Here is a 24,793-nt window from a genome sequence, read left to right as displayed (position 1 = left end):
GTAGGCTGGGAAACCCTGTAAGCCACTGGGGCAGCATGTAGATCGCCAGTGTGGGCGTGGCCAAGCTCCGTGATCGGAACGATGAGAGTTACCCGGTAAGGCAGAGATCAGGTTCAGGAGTAAATGTAATCCTCTGTAGTGGGACTCCTCAGATGTTAAAAAGAGATGAATTAGGTTATAAGTCCTTAGGTCCAATGATCTAGTAGAAAACTCAGGATACTGCAGATAATAAACTGTAGCTGAAGAGTAAGTCTTTAATCAGAGTAGAAGGAAAGAATTTCCTACAATTGTAGTTAGCTGAAAAGATTTAAAGTTTAGAGTGCAATCTTTCTCACACAGGTCTGGCGTAGTCACTGCTAGCATGTACAATAACTAAGCACCTGTTTAAGGTGATCAGGTTACCTAAATAGGGGAGTGACTAGCAGCACAGAAACTCTGAGAGACAGAAAATGTGGAGTGGAATTCTGACAAACAGATTGACTCTGAAGTGTGTTAATAATAACCAAATAAGGCATATACTCATGCTTTTAGAATTGAAAATGAATAAACAAATAGAAATAAAACTTATTATATCACAGTTTGTTGTGACTGTTAAAAAACGTTTATATCGTTTTTTTGATCCGGTTTTGAAACTAAGGGGTTAATCATCCATTTGCAAGTGGGTGCAATGCTCTGTTAGTCTATTATACACACTGTAAAAATTTTGTAAGATTTACTGCTTTTTATCACTGTTTTTCAATTTCTGACAAAATTTGTTTCTCTTAAAGGCACAGTACCGTTTTTATTTTTTGCTTGTTTACATTTATCAAAGTGTTTTCCAAGCTTGCTGGTCTCATTGCTAGTCTGTTTAAACATGTCTGACATAGAGGAAACTCCTTGTTCATTATGTTTAGAAGCCATTGTGGAACCCCATCTTAGAATGTGTACCAAATGTACTGATTTTACTTTAAGTTATAAAGATCATATTCTGTCTTTAAAAGATTTATCACCAGAGGAAATTGACAAGGGGGAAGTTATGCCGACTAACTCGCCCCACGTGTCAGAACCTTTGACTCCCGCTCAAGTGGCGCCAAGTACATCTAGCGCGCCCATGGCGTTTACTTTACAAGACATGGCGGAAGTTATGGATCATACCCTTACAGCGGTATTGTCCAAACTACCAGGGTTACAAAGAAAGCGAGACAGCTCTGGGACTAGAAAAAAATACAGAGCTCTCTGACGCTTTAGTAGCTATGTCTGATATCCCCTCACAATATGCAGAATCTGAGGCAGGAGTGCTTCTTTCTGTGGGTGATTTTTCTGACTCAGGGACGATGCTTCAACCTAATTCTGATATGTCTACATTTAAATTTAAGCTTGAACACCTCCGCGTGTTGCTCAGGGAGGTTTTAGCTACTCTGGATGACTGTGACACCATTATAGTGCCAGAGAAATTGTGTAGATTGGATAAATACTATGCAGTGCCTGTTTACACTGATGTTTTTCCAATACCTAAAAGGTTTTCAGAAATTATTACTAAGGAATGGGATAGACCAGGTGTACCGTTCTCTCCCCCTCCTATTTTTAAGAAAATGTTTCCAATAGATGCCGCTACACGGGACTTATGGCAAATGGTCCCTAAGGTGGAGGGAGCAGTTTCTACCCTAGCTAAGCGTACAACTATTCCCGTCGAGGACAGTTGTGCTTTCCTAGATCCAATGGATAAAAAGTTAAAGGGGTTACCTGAAGAAAATGTTTATTCAACAAGGTCTTATTCTCCAGCCTCTTGCATGCATTGCCCCGGTAACTGCTGCTGCGGCCTTCTGGTTTGAGTCTCTGGAAGAGGCCTTACAGGTAGAAACTCCATTGGATGATATACTTGACAAGCTTAAAGCGCTTAAGCTAGCCAATTCATTTGTTTCTGACGCCGTTGTTCATTTAACCAAACTAACGGCTAAGAACTCAGGTTTTGCTATACAGGCGCGCAGGGCGCTATGGCTTAAATCCTGGTCAGCTGATGTTACTTCAAAGTTTAAGCTTCTCAACATTCCCTTCAAGGGGCAGACCCTATTCAGGCCTGGACTGAAGGAGATCATTTCTTATATTACTGGAGGAAAAGGTCATGCCCTTTCTCAGGATAGGTCTAATAAATTAAGGACCAAACAAACTAATTTTCGTGCCTTTCAAAACTTTAAGACGAGCGCAGCATCAACTCCCTCTAATGCAAAACAAGAGGGAAATTTTGCCCAGTCCAAGCCGGTCTGGAGACCTAACCAGGCCTGGAACAAAGGTAAGCAGGCCAAGAAGCCTGCTGCTGCCTCTAAGACAGCATGAAAGATCAGCCCCCAATCCGGTAACGGATCTAGTAGGGGGCAGACTTTCTCTCTTCGCCCAGGCTTGGGCAAGAGATGTCCAGGATCCCTGGGCGTTGGAAATTGTGTCCCAGGGATATCTTCTGGACTTCAAAGCTTCTTCCCCAAAAGGAAGATTTCACCTCTCACAATTATCTGAAGACCAGATAAAGAGAGAGGCATTCTTACATTGTGTTCAAGACCTCCTAGTTATGGGGGTGATCCAGCCAGTTCCAAAGGAGGAACAGGGGCAAGGCTTCTATTCAAATCTCTTTGTGGTTCCCAAGAAAGAGGGAACCTTGAGACCAATTTTAGATCTCAAGATCCTAAACAAATTTCTCAGGGTCCCATCTTTCAAGATGGAGACTATTCGAACCATACTACCTATGATCCAGGAGGGTCAATACATGACTACCGTGGACTTAAAGGATGCTTATCTTCACATTCCGATACACAGAGATCATCATCGGTTTCTCAGGTTCGCCTTCCTAGACAGGAATTACCAGTTTGTGGCTCTTCCCTTTTGGTTAGTTACGGCACCAAGAATATTTACGAAGGTTCTAGGGTCACTTCTGATGGTCCTAAGGCCGCGGGGAATAGCAGTAGCCCCTTAATTAGACGACATTCTGATACAGGCGTCGAATTGCCAAATTGCCAAGTCCCATACGGACATTTTTCTGGCATTCCTGAGGTCTCATGGGTGGAAAGTGAACAAAAAGAAGAGTTCTCTATCCCCTCTCATAAGAGTTTCCTTCCTGGGAACTCTGATAGATTCTGTAGAAATGAGGATTTACCTGACAGAGGACAGGTTGTCAAAACTTCTAAATTCCTGCCGTGTTCTTTATTATACCTCTCGCCCTTCGGTGGCTCAGTGTATGGAAGTAATCGGCTTAATGGTAGCAGCAATGGACATAGTTCCATTTGCCCGCCTACATCTCAGACCGCTGCAACTCTGCATGCTCAGTTAGTGGAGTGGGGATTACACAGATTTGTCTCCTCTACTAAATCTGGATCAAGAGACCAGGGATTCTCTTCTCTGGTGGCTATCTCGGGTCCATCTGTCCAAAGGAATGACCTTCCGCAGGCCAGATTGGACAATAGTAACAACAGATGCCAGCCTTCTGGGCTGGGGTGCAGTCTGGAACTCACTGAAGGCTCAGGGGTCATGGACTCAGGAGGAGGCACTCCTTCCAATAAACATTCTGGAACTAAGAGCGATATTCAATGCTCTTCAGGCTTGGCCTCAGCTAGCGGCAGTGAGGTTCATCAGATTTCAGTCGGACAACATCACGACTGTAGCTTACATCAACCATCAAGGGGGAACAAGGAGTTCCCTAGCGATGTTGGAGGTTTCAAAGATAATTCAATGGGCAGAGATTCACTCTTGCCATCTATCAGCTATCCATATCCTAGGAGTAGAGAACTGGGAGGCAGATTTTCTAAGTCGTCAGACTTTTCATCCGGGGGAGTGGGAGTTCCATCCAGAGGTGTTTGCACAGTTGATTCAACGTTGGGGCAAACCAGAACTGGATCTCATGGCGTCTCGCCAGAACGCCAAGCTTCCTTGTTATGGATCCAGGTCCAGGGTTCCCAAGGCAGCGCTGATAGATGCTCTAGCAGCGCCTTGGTCCTTCAACTTGGCTTATGTGTTTCCACCGTTTCCTCTGCTCCCTCGTCTGATTGCCAAGATCAAATAGGAGAGAGCATCGGTAATTTTGATAGCACCTGCGTGGCCACGCAGGACTTGGTATGCAGATCTGGTGGACATGTCATCCTTTCCACCATGGACTCTGCCTCTGAGGCAGGACCTTCTACTTCAGGGTCCTTTCAACCATCCAAATCTAATTTCTCTGGGGCTGACTGCTTGGAGATTGAACGCTTGATTTTATCAAAGCGTGGTTTCTCGAGTCGGTCATTGATACCTTAATACAGGCGCGAAAGCCTGTCACTAGGAAAATCTATCATAAGATATGGTATAAATATCTTCATTGGTGTGAATCCAAGGGTTACTCATGGAGTAAGGTCAGGATTCCTAGGATATTATCTTTTCTCCAAGAAGGTTTGGAGAAGGGTTTGTCAGCTAGTTCCTTAAAAGTACAGATTTCTGCTCTGTCTATTCTTTTGCACAAACGTCTGGCTGAGGTTCCAGACGTGCAGGCGTTTTGTCAGGCTTTAGTCAGAATCAAGCCTGTGTTTAAACCTGCTGCTCCGCCTTGAAGTTTAAATTTAGTTCTTAAGGTTCTTCAAGGGTACTAAACCTGTTTTTTTACCTAATGTGGTATCTAATAAAAATATCAATCAGGAGATTGTTGTACCGTCACTGTGTTTTAATCCTTCTTCAAAGAAGGAACGTCTTTTACACAATCTTGACGTGGTTTGTGCTTTAAAGTTTTATTTACAAGCTACTAAAGATTTTCGTCAAACATCTGCATTGTTTGTTATCTACTCTGGACAGAGGAGAGGCCAAAAGGCTTCGGCAACTTCTCTTTCCTTTTGGCTAAGGAGTATAATACGCTTAGCTTATGAGACTGCTGGCCAGCAGCCTCCTGAAAGGATTACAGCTCATTCTACTAGAGCGGTAGCTTCCACATGGGCTTTTAAAAATGAGGCTTCTGTTGAACAGATTTGTAAGGCGGCGACTTGGTCTTCGCTTCATACTTTTTCAAAGTTCTATATATTTGATACTTTTGCTTCTTCGGAGGCTATTTTTGGGAGAAAGTTCTTTCAGGCAGTGGTGCCTTCCGTTTAAGCGCCTGCCTTGTCCCTCCCTTCATCCGTGTCCTATAGCTTTGGTATTGGTATCCCACAAGTAATGGATGATCCGTGGACTGGATACACCTTACAAGAGAAAACATAATTTATGCTTACCTGATAAATTTATTTCTCTTGTGGTGTATCCAGTCCACGGCCCGCCCTGTCATTTTAAGGCAGGTGTTTTTTATTTTTAAACTACAGTCACCACTGCACCCTATAGTTTCTCCTTTCTCTTGCTTGTCTTCGGTCGAATGACTGGTAGTGGCAGATAGGGGAGGAGCTATATAGACAGCTCTGCTGTGGGTGATCCTCTTGCAGCTTCCTGTTGGGAAGGAGAATATCCCACAAGTAATGGATGATCTGTGAACTTGGTACACCACAAGAGAAATAAATTTATCAGGTAAGCATAAATTATGTTTTACAATCTATATGAAAAATCAATAAAAATATTTAAAAAACAAAGTTAAACGTAATCGCTTGAGCACAATTGAAATTAACGCTCATCGGGTTAGTGCATCTTCAGAGCTGTGGTTAACTGTTTTTGTAAAAACAAGAAAGTGTCACAAAATTCATCAAACTCATTAAAAATACATTACACAATACAGTTACACTCATACTAATACCATCTAACAAAAATGACATACATACATATACATTTCTAAAGGTATATATATAACATACAGAAAACCTGGCGCTTGCCAGCAGATACAATGTAACTGACTTCCCCCAGTTTTGCTTTTAAGCATTACTGAGTATCTGCTGGAGAGTAGCAGGTTTTCTGTGTGTTGTGTTTATAATGCTTCCCTGCGGGCCTGTCACCCAGGCTGTTTAGGGGCTAACTGCCTTGGTTGCTGGGAACTGTGCAGCCATCTGTCACTGTTCAGGACTGTGAAGTTAACAGTGGCTTAGGATGTGTACCCAGTCCAGTCTGTGAGTGTGGTTTATTCCTGTTTATATATACACCCTCACAGGCCACTTTATTAGGTACACCTTGCTAGTACCGGGTTGGACCCCCTTTTGCCTTCAGAACTGCCTTAATTCTTCATGGCATAGATTCAACAAGGGGTTGAAAACATTCCTCAGAGATTGTGGCCCATATTGACATGATAGCATCACGCTGTTGCTGCAAATTTGTAGGCTGCACATCCATGATACAAATCTCCCGTTCCACCACATCACAAAGGTGCTCTATTGGATTGAGATCTGGTGACTGTGGAGGCCATTGGAGTACATTGAAGTCATTGTCATGTTTAAGAAACCAGTTTGAGATGATTTGAGCTTTGTGAAATGGTGCATTATCCTTCTAGAAGTAGCAACCAGAAGATAGGTACACTGTAGTCATAAAGGTATGGACATGGTCAGCAGAAAAACTCAGGTAGGCCGTGGCATTTAAACGAAGCTCAATTAGTACAAGGGGCCCAAAGTGTGCCAAGAAAATATCCCCACACCATTACGCCACCACCACCAGCCTGAGCCGTTGATAAAAGCAGGAAAAATCCATGCTTTTATGTTGTTTATGCCAAATTTTGACCCTACCATCTGAATGTCGCAGCTGAAATCGAGACTCATCAGACCAGGCAACGTTTTTCAAATCTTCTATTGTCCAATTTTCAGTTCTTCAACGTTTTTCAAATTTTCTATTGTCCAGTTTCCAGTTCTTAGCTGACAGGAGTGGCACCCGGTGTGGTCTTCTGCTGCTATAGCCCATCTGCTTCAAGGATCGACGTGTTGTGCGTTCAGAGATGGTATTTTGCATACCTTGGTTATAATGAGTGGTTATTTGAGTTACTGTTGCCTTTCTATCATCTCAAACCAGTCTGCCCAATCTCGTCTGACTTCTGACATCAACAAGGCATTAATAAAAAGAGAGAAGTGCTCAACCTGGGAACGAACAATAGCATAATAGCTTGTTCTATGGCTAGTTACCACCTCACTATGTGCATTTCACAGAGAAGAACGTTCCTGTAGTATATCAGTCTGATCCTGACTTAACAGTACAGTCCAGCCCCGAAATACCAGGCAATCCCTCTCTGAACGAGATAAACGGCAAAACCCCAGACGTACGTTTCAGCCTAGTGTGTGCCTCGTCAGTGAGGTGCAGACATATCCCTCTAGGCACACTGAGCAACGGGTCCACGTCTGGATTCCTGCATCACACCTAGGGAGACTTCCCTAAGTGTCATAATTTGCATAAATAAAAAGAGCCCCCGCATCACAAATACTATATTACACCTATTAACCCCTGATCCGTCGCCCACCCACATCGCCAACACTAAATAAACATATTAACCCCTAAATCACCGACCCCCCACATCACAACTACTATACTAAATATATTAACCCCTAATATGCCAGCCCCCCACATCGCTAATACTAAACTAAACATATTAACCCCTAAACCGCCGGCCCCCCAGATAGCTCTTTTACTGCCCATTAAAATAAAAAAGCTCTAATATAAAAAAAAAAAAAAAAAAAAAAAAGGCTAACCCAAAATATGTGAAAATATCCCAATAAAGGGATATAAAAGAGCGCTGATATTATAAAGGAAAACAAAAAACAATTTAAAACTAGTTATTGTACTTTGAATATCGTAGATCAGGTCTACCGTATTAGTCCTGTTTAATGTCCATATATTGGTGGTAAATAAGGGGTACAGATGTCCTCTTGAAGGAGATGATGATGAATCAGGCTGCTCCTCTTGATCCCAGAGAGTTTGGAACAACTGTTGAAGAAGAATAGAAAGAGGGCGCCACAATAGCGTGATATCGTCTGGAATGCAGGTATAGATAAAGGTAGATATTTATGCTTACCAGATGGTGTGGCACTGTACTGTGACCAGTGCAAGAGAGCAGGCTAGCACTTAACAGTGGCTAGTACACTGTAGGAGTCAGGCTCCAAAGGCACTTGCTCTGGTTGCAACTTGGTGTTTGTCTCCTGATGTCTGGACTTCAGGTGCTGCAAAGGAGTGATCTTATGTGTGTTGTTCAGTGGATATATATGAACCACAACACAGACAACTTCAAATAAAAAAGACTTTTAATATTTTATGACGCGTTTCTCAACCTACAAGGGTTGTTTCATCAGATAAAAAAGTGAATGTTATCCTTAACAATTGTTGGCAATTTATACACATTTGTATGAACAGAGGAAGTTGTCATCACATTTGTAATCCAATAGAAAAACATTGGTGTGCATTCAGCTGTGGAACCAACATAGGACCCCAGCTGTTGCAATTTAAAATTAGGACTAATTTGCAAGGTTGTATGTATGTGAGAATCTAAACTTTAACCTGTTAGTTGCAAAATGAAAATGAATGAAATAAAACAATCTTGTCACTTTGTATTTACTGCCATTTGTTACATATATAACCTCACTAAATTGTTTATTATCACAGATGCTATTCTTTTGTATTTGAAAAATAATATATTTGGTTAAAAATGATGGCAGATAAAAAATGTATGTATTGAAAGTAAAGTGATTCATGAAACAATTCTGAATGAAAAACAGAGTTTTAAACCTGTTATTTGTATTTGAGCCTATGGAAAATGTTAAGTCCTTGTAAAAGATAAAAAGTATGTATGTGAGAGGTGTAGTAATTTGTGATCAAAGTCTAGATGGAAAGCTAAGTTTTGAACCTGTTGTTTGTATTTGAACATATGAAAAATGTTAGATTCTTGTAAAAGATGGATACTTGTATGGATTGTCACTTTGTTTACTTTAATAGTTATTATGTAAACACATGTTGATTTGTGTGGTAAACACTATTCTTTGTATATTTGGCAAAGAAGAAGAAGAAAGTGTGTATGTCAAAAAATAAATTGTTCAAATGAACCAAAAAAATGGAGTTTACTTGTATGTATACACATATTGTGTATGTTTGTGTGTGTACAAGGTGTGTGTGTGTGAGTGTGTGTATATGTGTGCTGTATATGTGTATGTATATGTGTGTGTGTATGTATGTATACATATATAAAAATGTATATGCATGTGTGCTTGTGTATATACACATATTGTATATGTTTGTGTGTGTACAGGGTATATATGTGTGTGTGTGTGTATGTGTGCTGTATATATATATGTATGTGTATGTATGTACTATTGTATGTATGTATACATATATACAAATATATATGTATATGTATGTATGTACTATTGTATGTATGTATGTATGTAAACTATTGTATGTATGTATGTATACATATATAAATATGTATATGCATATGTGCGTGTACACACACACACCCACAAACAACACAAGTGTGTGCGCGTGTGTGTGTACACTTGAAATGTGAAATGTTGAAAAATTGAAAATGAGTGCTTGCTCTCACTTCCTTCAAATCAAATACGAACAATGGAAATTTAATTTGTGAGTGTAGTTTTAACCTGTTTGCCAATAGTACCTCTGGCTAGTGGATATTATAGAATGTAATGAAAGGACCAAAATGACATTTGGGAGTGTTGTTTTAATCTATTTGCCAATAGTGTGTCTGACTTGTGGATGTTGTGGAATATAATTGTATTTTGTGTCAGAGAAAATAATAACGACTGTGAATGTCTGTCAATTAAAGGCTGCTAGATCCAGGTTGGCATTCAACCCTTGGGGATGAAGGGTCTTTAGTCGATAGATCCAGTAAGTTTCACGCTGTCTGAGTCTAGTGAGTCTATTATAATCAGGACTCTTTGGAATAAAATCAATGGGAATGTATGTAAAAGTGTATGGATTTCCATTATGTTTAATTAAACAATGATTCGGTATGCTATGCTTAATTTTGTTTTTTCTACAGTTCTTGCAGTTGCGGTGATGTTCACCCCATCTGTTTCTCAGTTTTCTGGAGGTGCGGCCTACATATTGGAGGCCGCATATACACTCCATGAGATAAACGGTGAAAGATGAGTTACAATTGAAAAAAATAGGAATTTGGAAGCACTCGCCAGTGGTGGTAGATTTGAAATTTTTAATTCCCGATTTTATAATTTTACAAGAGCCACATCCTGTTTTTCCACATTTGTAAATACCCCGGAGACCAAACAATCCCTTGTTTTGTTTGGGGTCATGTAGTGTTCTGTTGGAAGGTTTATGTTTCACTTTTTTGCTGGGAGCTAGCTGGTTTCTGAGTGTAGGTGCTCTTCTGTATATGATTTTTGGTGTTTCTTTTACTAAGTTTTTGAGAAGTTTTTATTTGAAGTTGTCTGTGTTGTGGTTCATATATATCCACTGAACAACACACATAAGATCACTCCTTTGCAGCACCTGAAGTCCAGACATCAGGAGACAAACACCAAGTTGCAACCAGAGCAAGTGCCTTTGGAGCCTGACTCCTACAGTGTACTAGCCACTGTTAAGTGCTAGCCTGCTCTCTTGCACTGGTCACAGTACAGTGCCACACCATCTGGTAAGCATAAATATCTACCTTTATCTATACCTGCATTCCAGACGATATCACGCTATTGTGGCGCCCTCTTTCTATTCTTCTCTAACCCAAAATATGTACTCACTGTTCCTGAAGTCCGGCAGTGAAGGTGTTCTTCCAGGCGGCAACATCTGCAACCAGCGCAGAGACCTCTTCTATCTTTATCCACGACGAAGGCGGCGCAGGACCGGCAACCGCAGAGCCATCCAGCATGGAGGATCCTCTCATGCGATTGTCGTCACACAATGAGGATTGACTGCAAGGTACCCCTTTTTTATTGGGGTACCATTTCATTTCTATTGGCTGAAAAATTAAAATCAGCCAATAGGATGAGAGCTGCTTGAATCTTGCTTAAATCTTATTGGCTGCTTATTTTGTTGCCTTAATTACGCACTTGGTTTAGCGCATAACTTGTAATCTAGGTGATTGTGATTTACTTTCTTTTTTTTAGATATGTATATAGGTATAGATTTTAACAAAAATATACACCGATATAAATATAGAAAACATTTTTTTTTTAAATAAAAAGAATATTTTCGATTAAGTTAAGAACATAGGAATGTGAAATATTCCGAACACACTTTTGGCTTTAGCACAGTCTGTTTAGCTCAGTTTCAGGTAAGTGTGCGAGTGATAAATAAAAAAGGCTTTCTTTAGCAATGTCCCATAGAAATATTTTGTTCTTGAGCTAACTGTTTACTTACAACTTGTAATACCAGCGCTAACCCAAGAGATATCTTTTTTTTACCTTAACCTTAAAGTTTAGCCATTTTTTTTTTTTTTTGGTTGTTAATGTCGCAGTATAGTTAAATGGAGAAGGAATATTGTGGTTTGTCTTAGAAAGATTGTGATCGTTTTAATAACAAAGCTGATGACATTTTCCTGATATAAACTGAGAATTTTGGAAAAACTGGATTATAAATATAAGTTAAATATAACTATAAATATAAGTTAAATATAACTATAAATATAACTATAAATATAAGTTAAATATAACTATAAATATAACTATAAATATAAGTTAAATATAACTATAAATATATAGTAAGTATAAATATAAGTTAAATATAACTATAAATATAACTATAAATATAAGTTAAATATAACTATAAATATAACTATAAATATAAGTTAAATATAACTATAAATATAACTATAAATATAACTATAAATATAAGTTAAATATAACTATAAATATAACTATAAATATAAGTTAAATATAACTATAAATATAACTATAAATATAAGTTAAATATAACTATAAATATAACTATAAATATAACTATAAATATAAGTTAAATATAACTATAAATATAACTATAAATATAAGTTAAATATAAGTTAAGTATAAATATAAATTATGCGCTTAACCCGGTGCCTAAATAACGTTACATTTAGTGGCACAGCATTTCCATAGCGCCACCATTACAAGTTAAAAGAAAACCTTTTTGTGTTGTGCAATATGGTGCGTTAAGCTCTATACCGCACAAAACCCAAGGCCTGACTTGATGTGCTCGTGCACGTTTTTCCCCCATAGACATCAATGGATAAAAAGTGTTAGAAAAAAAACTAACACCTGGGATTGCGGAATGGTGATCGCTATAACGCAATCCCCATTGATGTCTATGGGGACAAGAAGGATATGTAAAAACTTAACACCCTAACACAAACCCCTAGTCTAAACACCCCTAATCCGCCGCCCCCAATATCTAAATAAAGCTATTAACCCCTAAACCACCACCACCAACATCATCGACACTAAATAAAGATATTAACCCCTAATCTGCCATCCCCGCATGTTCAAATCAGCCAATAGGATTTAAGCAGCTCTCATCCTATTTTCAGCCAATAGGAATGCAAGGTACCCCAATAAAAAACGGGTACCTGGCATTCAATCTTCAGTGTTCAGCGGAGATCGCATGAAGAGGAGCCTCCATGTTCCCAATGACCACCGACAGCTCCCCCTCCGCACCACATCAGCTCCGTGACCCCTGGATGAAGATGGCTCCGCCAACACCTGGATGAAGATTGCAGATGTAGCCGCCTGGAAGAAGAACCTCACCGCTGGACTTCAGGAACGATGAGTACCTATTTCAGGGTTAGTGTTAGGGTTTTTTTTTTTAGATTAGGGCTTTTTTATTTTTTAATGGGCAGCAAAAGTGCTGATTGCCCTTTAAAGGACAATGCCCATACAAATGCTCCTTTAGGGGCAACGAGTATTTTAGGATTTTTTTAGTTAGGTCTTTTTTATTTTGGGGGTTAGGTGGGTGGGGCGTTGTATTGCTAGGGGGGGACTTTATTATTTTTTATCCAAAAAGAGCTGATTTATTTAAACTATCGGTAGTTTAGTGTTAGACTAGGTTTTTTTTTATTTTGAGGTGGCTTTTTTGTTTTTATAGGGGTATTAGATTAGGTCTAATTTTTTTATTTTGTATAATTTTGTTTATTAATTTTTGTAATCTGAGATTTTTTTTATTTTTCATAATTTTTTTTTTTGTAATGTTAGATTTTTGTTTTTTTAGTAGTGTTAGGATTTTTTAATTTTGTAATTTAGGTTTTTTATTTTTGGTATCTTTTATTTATTAAAAATAGTAATGTTAGCTTTATTTATAGTTTAAGCTAAGGTTTTTTTTATTTCACGGGTAAATTTTAATTTATTTTAATTTAAAGTTAGCGGGTTTTAGGTTTAGGGGGTCGGTGGTTTTAGGGGTTAATATAATTATTTTAATAGTAGTGATGTGGGGGGTCGGCGGATTAGGGGTTAATATGTTTATTTAGTGTTGGCGATGTGGGTGGGTGGTGGATTAGGGTTTAATAGTTTTATTATAGTATTTGCGATGTGAGGGGGTGGTGGTTTAGGGGTTACTAGGTAGTTTATGGGTGTTAGAGTACTTTGTAACATTTTTGTTATGAGTTTTGTGAAACATTTTTGTTTCCCAAAATCCATAACTACTGGTCTTTGATAGCGGAATGGATCGTGGCACTATAAGCTATAAGGCTAACAAAATAGCCGGACCGCACAACCTGCAATATGGGTGACCTGAAAATTCCACACTCAAAAGCCATTTTTTGAGTGCGGAATGGAGAGTTGAGGTATAGGATAAAACACTAGCGGTATAGCTGTACTGCCGCAACTTGCTATACGGGTGAGCTGAATATTCCGCTCGCAAAGGCCAACTTCCAGTGGTATAGCCGTAACGCACAACTTGTAATCTTAAGGCACCTGCACACTTCTGAGACTTCACTGGAGTAGATGTGAGGTTTTTTTTGTATGGTTTCACAGAGAACAGACCTTAAATCATGTGTCACACTGAGTGTCATCATAGCACTGTATGTGATTTGAAACCTTTTCTGAGCAAACGTCAGCAGGTCACGCAACCAATCAGATGCTTTACTGCCTGAAGCATAAACAGCCATGGAGAATGCACTCTTGCTGCAGTGCTGTATAGAAACTCAATGAGCTGCTTAACTTGTGTGACCCATATTTGTCAAGTACAGATCCAGAATTGTAATCACACTGAGTACGAGGGGAGTTTAGTTAAAATGTAACGCTTTAAGCAGGTACAGGATACATCTGAGTGACACAGTCCTCTTGGTTAAATGAACCTTGTAGTAATTGTTGGAGTTAGTCTGCCCTCCAGTGGTCAGCTAAAGGAATTGTAAACACCTTGAGATTTCTACATAAGATCCTTAGTTACGTGTAATGAAATAACTATAGCTATATATTTTCATGTCATTTAGATCAGAAAATGTAGCAATTTCTAATTATCAGAACTTGATCATTTGATACTGATACTTGATACTGTATATATTCTGTAATTCTCTTTTTACTAAAGACAACTGCAATGTATTTATGCTTTATGACTATGACTAGACTTGTTATCTGCCAACTAAATCTCTGAATACGGAGAGGGAAGACACACACTTTTTAAATCACATGAAGGGGCATTTGTATTAAGATGATGTTGAATAATCCAAAAAGCTAAGAGCCTTTGTAAAATTTTAAGAGATGTAACTAGACACGTGCACAGCTGAAAAAAATGTTTCAATTCGTTTCGGACCGATTCAGATTTTTTCGAATTTCGTTTCAGATCGATTCGAATTCGGACACATTCAAATGTATTTGTTTCGGATGTATTTGCTTCAGATTCAGAAGTTCGGTATGTGTTATGTTGATTCAGATGGTTCCAAAGAACACAAACGGTATTTTTTTTACTCTTCTATCTCACTAAATTTTATTTTTATACTGAATTGTGATTAGTCCATGGCCATTCGAATGTAACAAATAAATCTGAACTAATTTGGATTTATTTGTTACAAATGCATTCGGATTAGTTTAGTTTCATTGCTAGGGTAATTTGGAAATTCAAATCGATTCGAATCTCTGAATTTGGCGAATTTGGCCGAATTTTGATTCGGAACTGAATGAAACGCACATGTCTAGATGTAACTCCTTAGCTCTGAGTATGTGTACGGCTCTGTAATGTAGACATCTGATATCATGCTCTTGATAAGGTTGGTGCACTCACTCTGCAATAAAAAAACAATGATAATGTAATTTAAATTAAAATTTTGGTCACAAGGCATTAGTGTTATTTTCATTTACCCATAACACATATACCAAGTAAATGTGAAGCAAGTAACATTAGCAGGAGGCATGAGGGCACAGTAACAGAAAGCAAAACATGTCACCTTGCACATTGGGATGAAACTGCTAAGGTTGAATCTGCAGCAAATACATTATATTGCACAGGTCAGCATTCTTCAAAGAATCTGGCCTGCTGACCATAAATTGAAAGACATACAGACACCAACATAGATGAACAGACTGCACATACTATTGGTGTATAAAATAATTGGGCTTATCCTACTACAAGATGTTTCACAAACACCATAAATTGCAAGGACTTGTACACATGTATTTCCCTTGCAAACCTCATCCCAACTATCTCTAGAAGAACTAAAAGGAATTCCAATCATAGAAAAAGCAACTCTTCCCTCATGATGAGCAAAATTTTTTCTTTGGTGAAACACTGAACTTTTTTTAAAACAACTTTAAAATAACTAAACTAGACACAGATGAACGCCTGTTGTTTTTGGCTTGATTTATCAAGCCCGTCTCTCCCCTTTGACTGCAGGTTTGCAGAAGTGAACCTGCAGTCTTGATTTATTAAGCAGCGGTCATAAGACTGCTGCCTCCCTGCCCTGTTCTCCACCTCTTAGGTCTCTTCCGACGGGGGAAATTGACAGCTCCTGCCCGCATGTGAATGTCAAGATCCAGAGTGTCTATACTGTTTTTAACTCACATGGTGCATAGCCAGCTTAGCTTCACTCCCTTACACCCTCCTTTCCTTCCAGGGTGGTCTGAGTCCTCCATGTCTGACGGCAACTCCAGACTCCTCCTCTGTCACAGAGTCTCACCCACTTAAGGTGCAATAGTCCTATGTCTGCTGAGGGGAGATAAAAAAACCCCAGAGTAAGCCACACAGAAATATAAACACCATATGTTCCACACAGTACTTGGTGATCACACAGCAGGACCAATGACAGGCTTGCATTTAGTGTATTGTAGGAAGTGTTACTGCCCATTACTAGAGGATCTCACTATACCTCTACCCAGACTGTGCTCCAGCTCCGCTCACAAGCAGCAGCAATGTTTACTGAAGTGTTTCTGTTCTCTGTCCAGGGGGAACTTAGTTCCTCCTGTAAAAATAGTGCATATTCCCATGTGTTCCCGCTTGACTTGACCCCAGCCTAATGGGCTTCAAAGGAGGAGATAACAGAAGGAGAAGAAGCTTTTAAACCCAGAGAGGCTTCGGTTGCAACATGTAGTTCCTATTACTTTATAAAGACTATGGGCCAATGGTCAAACCTAAGACTCTTGTTAAAAAGGGCAATTTCCTACATTTTCACACAGTGTGCATCTTGGGTATGTGAAATTAAAATACAATTTAATAAAATAAAAATCACAGATATTTAAATATTCTTATAACAAACCATCAAAAAGGCCTAGAGACTAGGGATGGGCAAATGTTTATAAAACAAGATGGCGTCCCTTGACTTCTGATTGGCTGATAGAATTATATCAGCCAATCGGAATTAAGGTAGAAAAAAATCCTATTGGCTGATACAATCAGCCAATAGGATTGAGCTCGCATTCTATTGACTGATAAAATCAGCCAATAGAATGCAAGCTCAATCCTATTGGCTGATTGGATCAGCCAATAAGATTTTTTCTACCTTAATTCCGATTGGCTGATAGAATTCTATCAGCCAATCGGAATTGAAGGGACTCCATCTTGGATGATGTAATTTAAAGGAACCTTCATTCAGTCTTCGGCCTTGGACAGAAGAGGATGCTCCGCGTCGGATGTCTTGAAGATGGACCCGCTCCGCGCCAGATGGATGAAGATAGAAGATGCCGTCTGGATGAAGACTTCTGCCCATCTGGAGGACCACTTCTGCCCGGTTGGATGAAGACTTCTGCCCGTTTGGAGGACCACTTCTGCCCGGTTGGGTGAAGACGTCTCCCGATAAGGTGATCGTCAAGGGGTTAGTGTTAGGTTTTTTTAAGGGGGGATTGGGTAGGTTTTAGAGTAGGGTTGGTTGTGTGGGTGGTGGGTTTTAATGTTGGGGGGTATTTGTATTTTTTTTTTACAGGTAAAAGAGCTGATTACTTTGGGGCAATGCCCCGCAAAAGGCCCTTTTAAGGGCTATTTGTAATTTAGTGTAGGGTAGGGCTTTTTTTTATTTTGGGGGGATTTTTTATTTTGTTAGGGGGATTAGAGTACGTGTAATTAGTTTAAAAATCTTGTAATTTCTTTATTATTTTCTGTAATTTAGTGTTTGTTTTTTCATACTTTAGATAATTTTATTTAATTGTAATTAATTGTATTTAATTTAGTTAATTTATTTAATTATAGTGTAGTGTTAGGTGTTAGTGTAACTTAGGTTAGGTTTTATTTTACAGGTAAATTTGTCTTTATTTTAACTAGGTAGTTATTAAATAGTTAATAACTATTTAATAACTATTCTACCTAGTTAAAATAAATACAAACTTGCCTGTAAAATAAAAATAAACCCTAAGCTAGATACAATGTAACTATTAGTTATATTGTAGCTAGTTTAGGGTTTATTTTATAGGTATTTAGTTTTAAATAGGAATTATTTAGTTAATGATAGTAATTTTAGGTAGATTTATTGTAATTATGTTTAAGTTAGGGGGGTTAGACTTAGGTTTAGGGGTTAATACATTTAATATAGTGGCGGCGACGTTGGGGGCGGCAGATTAGGGGTTTATAAATGTCGGTAGGTGGCGGCGATGTTAGGGACTGCAGATTAGGGTTTAATAATTTTTAACTAGTGTTTGCGATGCGGGAGTGTGGCGGTTTAGTGGTTAATATCTTTATTGTAGTGGCGGCAATGTCCGGTTCGGCAGATTAGGGGTTAAAATATTTATTTTAGTGTTTGCAATGTGGGGGGGGGGGGGGCTCGGTTTAGGGGATAATAGGTAGTTTATGGGTGTTAGTGTACTTTTTAGCACTTTAGTTAAGAGTTTTATGCTACGGCATTGTAGTGTAAAACTCTTAACTACTGACTTTTAAATGCGGTACCAGGCTTGATAGGAGAGGGTCTACTGCTCACTTTTGGTCAGACTCATAATACCAGCGCTATGCAAGTCCCATTGAAAATATAGGATATGCAATTGACGTAAGTGGATTTGTGGTATTTCCGAGTCTGGCCAAAATTGTGAGCGGTACACCTGTACCTGCAAGACTCATAATACCAGTGGGCGTTAAAAAGCAGCGTTAGGACCTCTTAACACTGCTTTTAAACCCTAAAGCACAACTCGTAATCTAGGCCATAGTTTATTAATATCAAATTATAGCGTGCATATTAAAAAACAAAATTTATGCTTACCTGATAAATTTATTTCTCTTGTGGTGTATCCAGTCCACGGGTTTATCCATTACTTGTGGGATATTCTCCTTCCCAACAGGAAGCTGCAAGAGGACACCCACAGCAGAGCTGTCTATATAGCTCCTCCCCTAACTGCCACCCCCAGTCATTCGACCAAAGACAAGCAAGAAAAAAAGGAGAAACTATAGGGTGCAGTGGTGACTGTAGTTTAAAAATAAAAAACACGTGCCTTAAAATGACAGGGCGGGCCGTGGACTGGATACACCACAAGAGAAATAACTGATAAATTTAAGCATAAATTTTGTTTTCTCTTGTAAAGGTGTATCCAGTCAACGGGTTCATCCATTACTTGTGGGATACCAATACCAAAGCTTTAGGACACGGATGAAGGGAGGGACAAGGCAGGAAACTTAAACGGAAGGCACCACTGCCTGTAAGACCTTTCTCCCAAAAATAGCCTCCGAAGAAGCAAAAGTATAAAATTTATAGAATTTAGAAAAAGGTATGAAGTGAAGACCAAGTCGCCGCCTTACAAATCTGTTCAACAGAGGCCTCATGTTTAAAAGCCCATGCGGAAGCTACTGCTCTAGTAGAATGAGCTGTAATTCTTTCAAGAGGCTGCTGGCCAGCAGTCTCATAAGCTAAGCGAATTATGCTTCTTAGCCAAAAGGAAAGAGAAGTTGCCGAAGCCTTTTGGCCTCTCCTCTGTCCAGAGTAGACAACAAACAAAGCAGATGTTTGACGAAAATCTTTCGTAGCTTGTAAATAAAACTTTAAAGCACGAACCACATCAAGATTGTGTAATAGACGTTCCTTCTTTGAAAAAGGATTAAGACATAGGGAAGGAACAACAATCTTCTGATTGAAATTCTTATTAGATGCCACCTTAGGCAGAAACCCAGGTTTGGTACGTAACACTACCTTATCTGCATGGAAAATCAGATAAGGGGAATCACACTGTAAAGCAGATAACTCAGAAACTCTTCGAACTGAGGAGATAGCTACTAAAAATAGAACTTTCCAAGATAAAAGCTTAATATCTATGGATTGCAAAGGTTCAAACGGAACCCCTTGAAGAACTTTAAGAACTAAATTTAAACTCCATGGCGGAGCAACAGGTTTAAACACAGGCTTGATTCTAACTAAAGCCTGACAAAACGCCTGAACGTCTGGAACCTCAGCCAGACGTTTGTGCAAAAGAATAGACAGAGCAGAAATCTGTCACTTTAAGGAACTAGCTGACAATCCCTTCTCCAATCCTTCTTGGAGAAAAGATAATATCCTAGGAATCCTGACATTACTCCATAAGTAACCCTTGGATTCACACCAATGAAGATATTTACTCCATATCTTATGATAGATTTTCCTGGTGACAGGCTTTCGAGCCTGAATTAAGGTATCAATGACTAATTCGGAAAAACCACACTTTGATAGAATCAAGCGTTCAATCTCCAAGCAGTCAAACGTAGAGAAATTAGATTTGGATGTTTGAAGGAACCTTGAAGTAGAAGGTCCTGCCTTAGCAGCAGAGTCCATAGTGGAAAGGATGACATGTCCACCAGATCTGCATACCAAGTCCTGCGTGGAAACGCAGGGGCTATCAAGATCACCGAAGCTCTCTCCTGCTTGATCTTGGCAATCAGACGAGGGAGCAGAGGAAACAGTGGAAACACATAAGCCAGGCTGAAGGACCAGGGCGCTGCTAGAGCATCTATCAGCGCTGCCTTGGGATCCCTGGACCTGGACCCGCAACAAGGAAGCTTGGCGTTCTGACGAGACGCCATGAGATCCAGTTCTGGTTTGCGCCAAAGTTGGATCAACTGGGCAAATACCTCCGGATGGAGCTCCCACTCCCCGGATGAAAAGTCTGCCCACTTAGAAAATCCGCCTCCCAGTTCTCTACTCCTGGGATATGGATAGCTGAGAGATGGCAAGAGTGAACCTCTGCCCATAGAATTATCTTGGAAACCTCCAACATTGCCAGGGGGCTCCTTGTTCCACCCTGATGGTTGATATAGGCTACAGTTGTGATGTTGTCCGACTGAAATCTGATTAACCTGACCGCAGCTAGCTGAGGCCAAGTTTGAAGAGCATTGAATATCGCTCTTAGTTCCAGAATGTTTATCGGAAGGAGGGCCTCCTCCTGAGTCCACGAACCCTGAGCCTTCAGGGAGTTCCAGACTGCACCCCAGCCCAGAAGGCTGGCATCTGTCGTTACTATAGTCCATTCTGGCCTGCGGAAACTCATTCCCTTGGACAGATGGACCCGAGATAGCCACCAGAGAATCCCTGGTCTCTTGATCCAGATTTAGTAGAGGGGACAAATCTGTGTAATCCCTATTCCACTGATTGAGCATGCAAAGTTGCAGTGGTCTGAGATGTAGGCGGGCAAACGGAACTATGTCCATTGCCGCTACCATTAATCAGATTACCTCCATACACTGAGCCACTGACGGACAAGAAATGGAATAAAGAGCACGGCAGGAAGTTAGAAGTTTTGACAACCTGACCTCTGTCAGATATATCTTCATTTCTACTGAATCTATCAGAGTTCCTAGGAAGGAAACTCTTGTGAGAGGGGAGAGAGAACTCTTTCCTTCGTTCACCTTCCACCCGTGAGACCTTAGGAATGCCAGAACAATGTCCGTATGGGACCTGGCGATATGAAAAGTTGACGCCTGTATCAGGATGTTGTCTAGGTAAGGGGCTACTGCTATACCCTGCGGTCTTAGAACCGCCAGAAGGGACCCTAGAACCTTCGTAAAGATTCTTGGTGCCGTGGCTAACCCGAAGGGAAGAGCCACAAACTGGTAATGCCTGTCTAGGAAGGCGAACCTGAGAAACTGATGATGATCCCTGAGTATCAGAATATGTAGATAAGCATCCTTTAAATCCACGGTAGTCATATATTGACCCTCCTGGATCATAGGTAGGATGGTTCGAATAGTCTCCATCTTGAAGGATGGGACCCTGAGAAATTTGTTTAGGATCTTGAGATCCAAGATTGGTCTGAAAGTTCCCTCTTTCTTGGGAACTATAAACAGATTTGAATAGAAGCCCTGCCCCTGTTCCTCCTTTGGAACTGGGTGGATCACTCCCATAACTAGTAGGTCTTGAAGGCAATGTAAGAATGCCTCTCTCTTTATCTGGTTTGCAGATAATTGTGAGAGATGAAATCTCCCCTTTGGAGATGAAGCTTTGAAATCCAGAAGATATCCCTGGGAAACAATCTCCAGAGCCCAGGGATCCTGGACGTCTCTTGCCCAAGCCTGGGCGAAGAGAGAAAGTCTGCCCCCCACTAAATCCGGTCCCGGATCGGGGGCTACTCCTTCATGCTGTCTTAGAGGCAGCAGCAGGCTATTTGGCCTATTTCCCCTTGTTCCAAGCCTGGTTAGGTCTCCAGACTGGCTTGGACTGGGCAAAATTTCCCTCTTGTTTTGTAGAAGAGGAAGATGAAGCTGCGTCACTCTTTGGTCCTTAACTTGTTGGACCTATCCTGGGGAAGGGTGTGGCCTTTTCCTCCAGTAATATCAGAAATGATCTCCTTCAGTCCAGGCCCAAATAGGGTCTGCCCTTTGAAGGGGATCTTGAGAAGTTTAGACTTTGTAGTGACATCAGCTGACCAGGATTTAAGCCATAGCGCCCTACGTGCCTGAATGGCAAAACCTGAATGTTTAGCCGTTAGCTTGGTTAAATGAAAAACGGCGTCAGAAATAAATGAATTGGCTAACTTAAGAGCTTTAAGCCTGTCAAGGATATCATCCAACGGGGTCTCTACCTGTAAAGCCTCCTCCAGAGACTCGAACCAGAAAGCCGCTGCAGCAGTGACTGGGGCAATGCATGCAAGAGGCTGGAGAATAAAACCTTGTTGTATAAAGATTTTCTTAAGGAAACCCTCTAATTTCTTATCTATAGGATCTGGTTAAGCACAACTGTCCTCGACAGGAATAGTTGTACGCTTAGCTAGGGTAGAGACTGCTCCCTCCACCTTAGGGACCGTCTGCCACAAGTCCCGTGTAGCGGCATCTATAGGAAACATTTTCTTAAAAGCAGGAGGGGGAGAGAACGGCACACCTGGTCTATCCCATTCCTTAGTAATAATTTCTGAAAACCTCTTAGGGATTGGAAAGGCATCAGTGTAAACAGGCACTGCAAAGTATTTGTCCATTTTACACAATTTCTCTGGGAATACAATGGTGTCACAGTCATTCAGAGTCGCTAAAACCTCCCTGAGCAACACGCGGAGGTGTTCAAGCTTAAATTTAAATGCTGTCATTTCAGAGTCAGACTGAAGTAACGCCTTCCCTGAATCAGAGAAGTCACCTACAGATAGAAGCTCTCCTGCTTCAACTTCTGCACATTGTGAGGGTATATCAGACATAGCTACTAAAGCATCAGAGAGCTCTGTATTTGTTCTAGCCCCAGAGCTGTCCCGCTTTCCTTGTAACCCTGGCAGTTTGGACAATACCTCTGTGAGGGTTGATTCATAACTGCCGCCATGTCTTGTAAAGTAAACGCATTGGACGCACTAGATGTACTTGGCATCCCTTGCGCGGGAGATATAGGTTCTGACACGTGGGGAAAGCTAGATGGCATAACCTCCCTTTTGTCAGTCTCAGAAACGACAGGTGATAAATCTTTAAAAGCCATAATATGGTCTTTATAACTTATAGAAAGGTCAGTGCATTTGGTTCCACAATGGCTTCTAAACAAAATGAACACAGAGTTTCCTCTATGTCAGACATGTTTAACAGACTAGTAATGAGACCAGCAAGCTTGGAAAACACTTTAATAAATGTGAAAAAAGCAATAATAAAAAACGGTACTGTGCCTTTAAGAGAAAAAAACTACCACATAAACTGCAAAACAGTGAAAAAAAGTAGTAAACTCTACGGAATTTTTACAGTGTGTATAAGAGACTAAAGCAGCATTGCACCCACTTGCAAATGGATGATTAACCCCTCAGGCCCACAAACAAATTAGAAAAACATTAAACCTGTTAACAAACAGTCAAACACACTGCCCCAGCTCTGCTGTGGCTCCTACCTGCCCTTAAAAACGATTTTTGCCGGAACAAAACTCTCTATAGAGGTCCTATAAGCCAGAGGACTCCTTCAGGGAAGCTGGATGTCTCAGACTGAAAACGAAAATAGGCCCCTCCCACCATGCACTCAAAGTCAGAGGGCCTTAAAAAAGTACCCCTAGGAGTAATCTAACAAGCCATGTGGAAATTAGGCCCCAAATAAAGATTTATCACCCTCAGAGAAAAAACGTTTTTATTTATAAATCATGCAAACGTTTTTACACTAAGTAATAAAGGTATTAACATGAATATTATCCCTTTTTGCAAGCATGATCCCAGTTGTTAATTCACTGTATCAGGCTTACCTTAAATATACCAGGCACTGTCAGCATTTTCTAGACCTTATCATCTCTCTAGAAAAAAATATACTGAACATATCTCAAAGCAGGCAATCTGCAGACCGTCCCCCCAACTGAAGTTTTCTTTCCATACTCTTCAGTTATGTGTGAGAACAGCAATGGACCTTAGTTACAAACCGCTAAGATCATCAAACCTCCAGGCAGAAGTCTTCTTCCAATTTCTGCCTGAGAGTAAAAACAGTACAACGCCGGTACCGTTTAAAAATAACAAACTTTTGATTGAAGGTAAAAACTACACTAAGTCACCACATCTCTCTTGATACTTCCTTTCTTGTCGAGAGCTGCAAGAGAATGACTGGGGGTGGCAGTTAGGGGAGGAGCTATATAGACAGCTCTGCTGTGGGTGTCCTCTTGCAGCTTCCTGTTGGGAAGGAGAATATCCCACAAGTAATGGATGAACCCGTGGACTGGATACACCTTTACAAGAGAAATATACAATTTGTAATTTTCTATTAGCAGTATTGAGAATTAACTATTTGTTTTTGTTATGTTGCCCCCCGGTGTTGTGATGCGAGAATTACAGCCAAAAGACATTGGTTGTTAACAAAGATGCATTTCCCTAGCAACCATACATTTCCAAAATGAACCAATAAGAAGGGACAAGGTTTCCGAAGGGCCTCCCATATTCTCACCTGTGATTAGACAATATAAGCTGGAATGCAAGATGAAAAAAGGAGGCTGCTGAGGATTTTGCTAAACTGACTGAAAACTGTTGCGTGGGACACATTCAAACTATAAGCAAATTGGGCCATACTTTTTCTAATCAATTGCAATTACACTTATCTTCATATGAGGTGATCTGAAAATATTTGAAAAAGATTGAACTACAAATTGCCTCAAAACTGGTGATGTATGATTGTTCTAATTTTTGATATTTGAATCAAGGGTATTTAGCAACTATATTCAAATAGCAGACTTGAAGGAATATGTACTGCT

This window comes from Bombina bombina, chromosome 6, assembly GCF_027579735.1.
Source record: "Bombina bombina isolate aBomBom1 chromosome 6, aBomBom1.pri, whole genome shotgun sequence".
Lineage (NCBI taxonomy): Eukaryota > Metazoa > Chordata > Amphibia > Anura > Bombinatoridae > Bombina > Bombina bombina.
Note: the sequence above shows the minus strand (reverse complement) of the source record.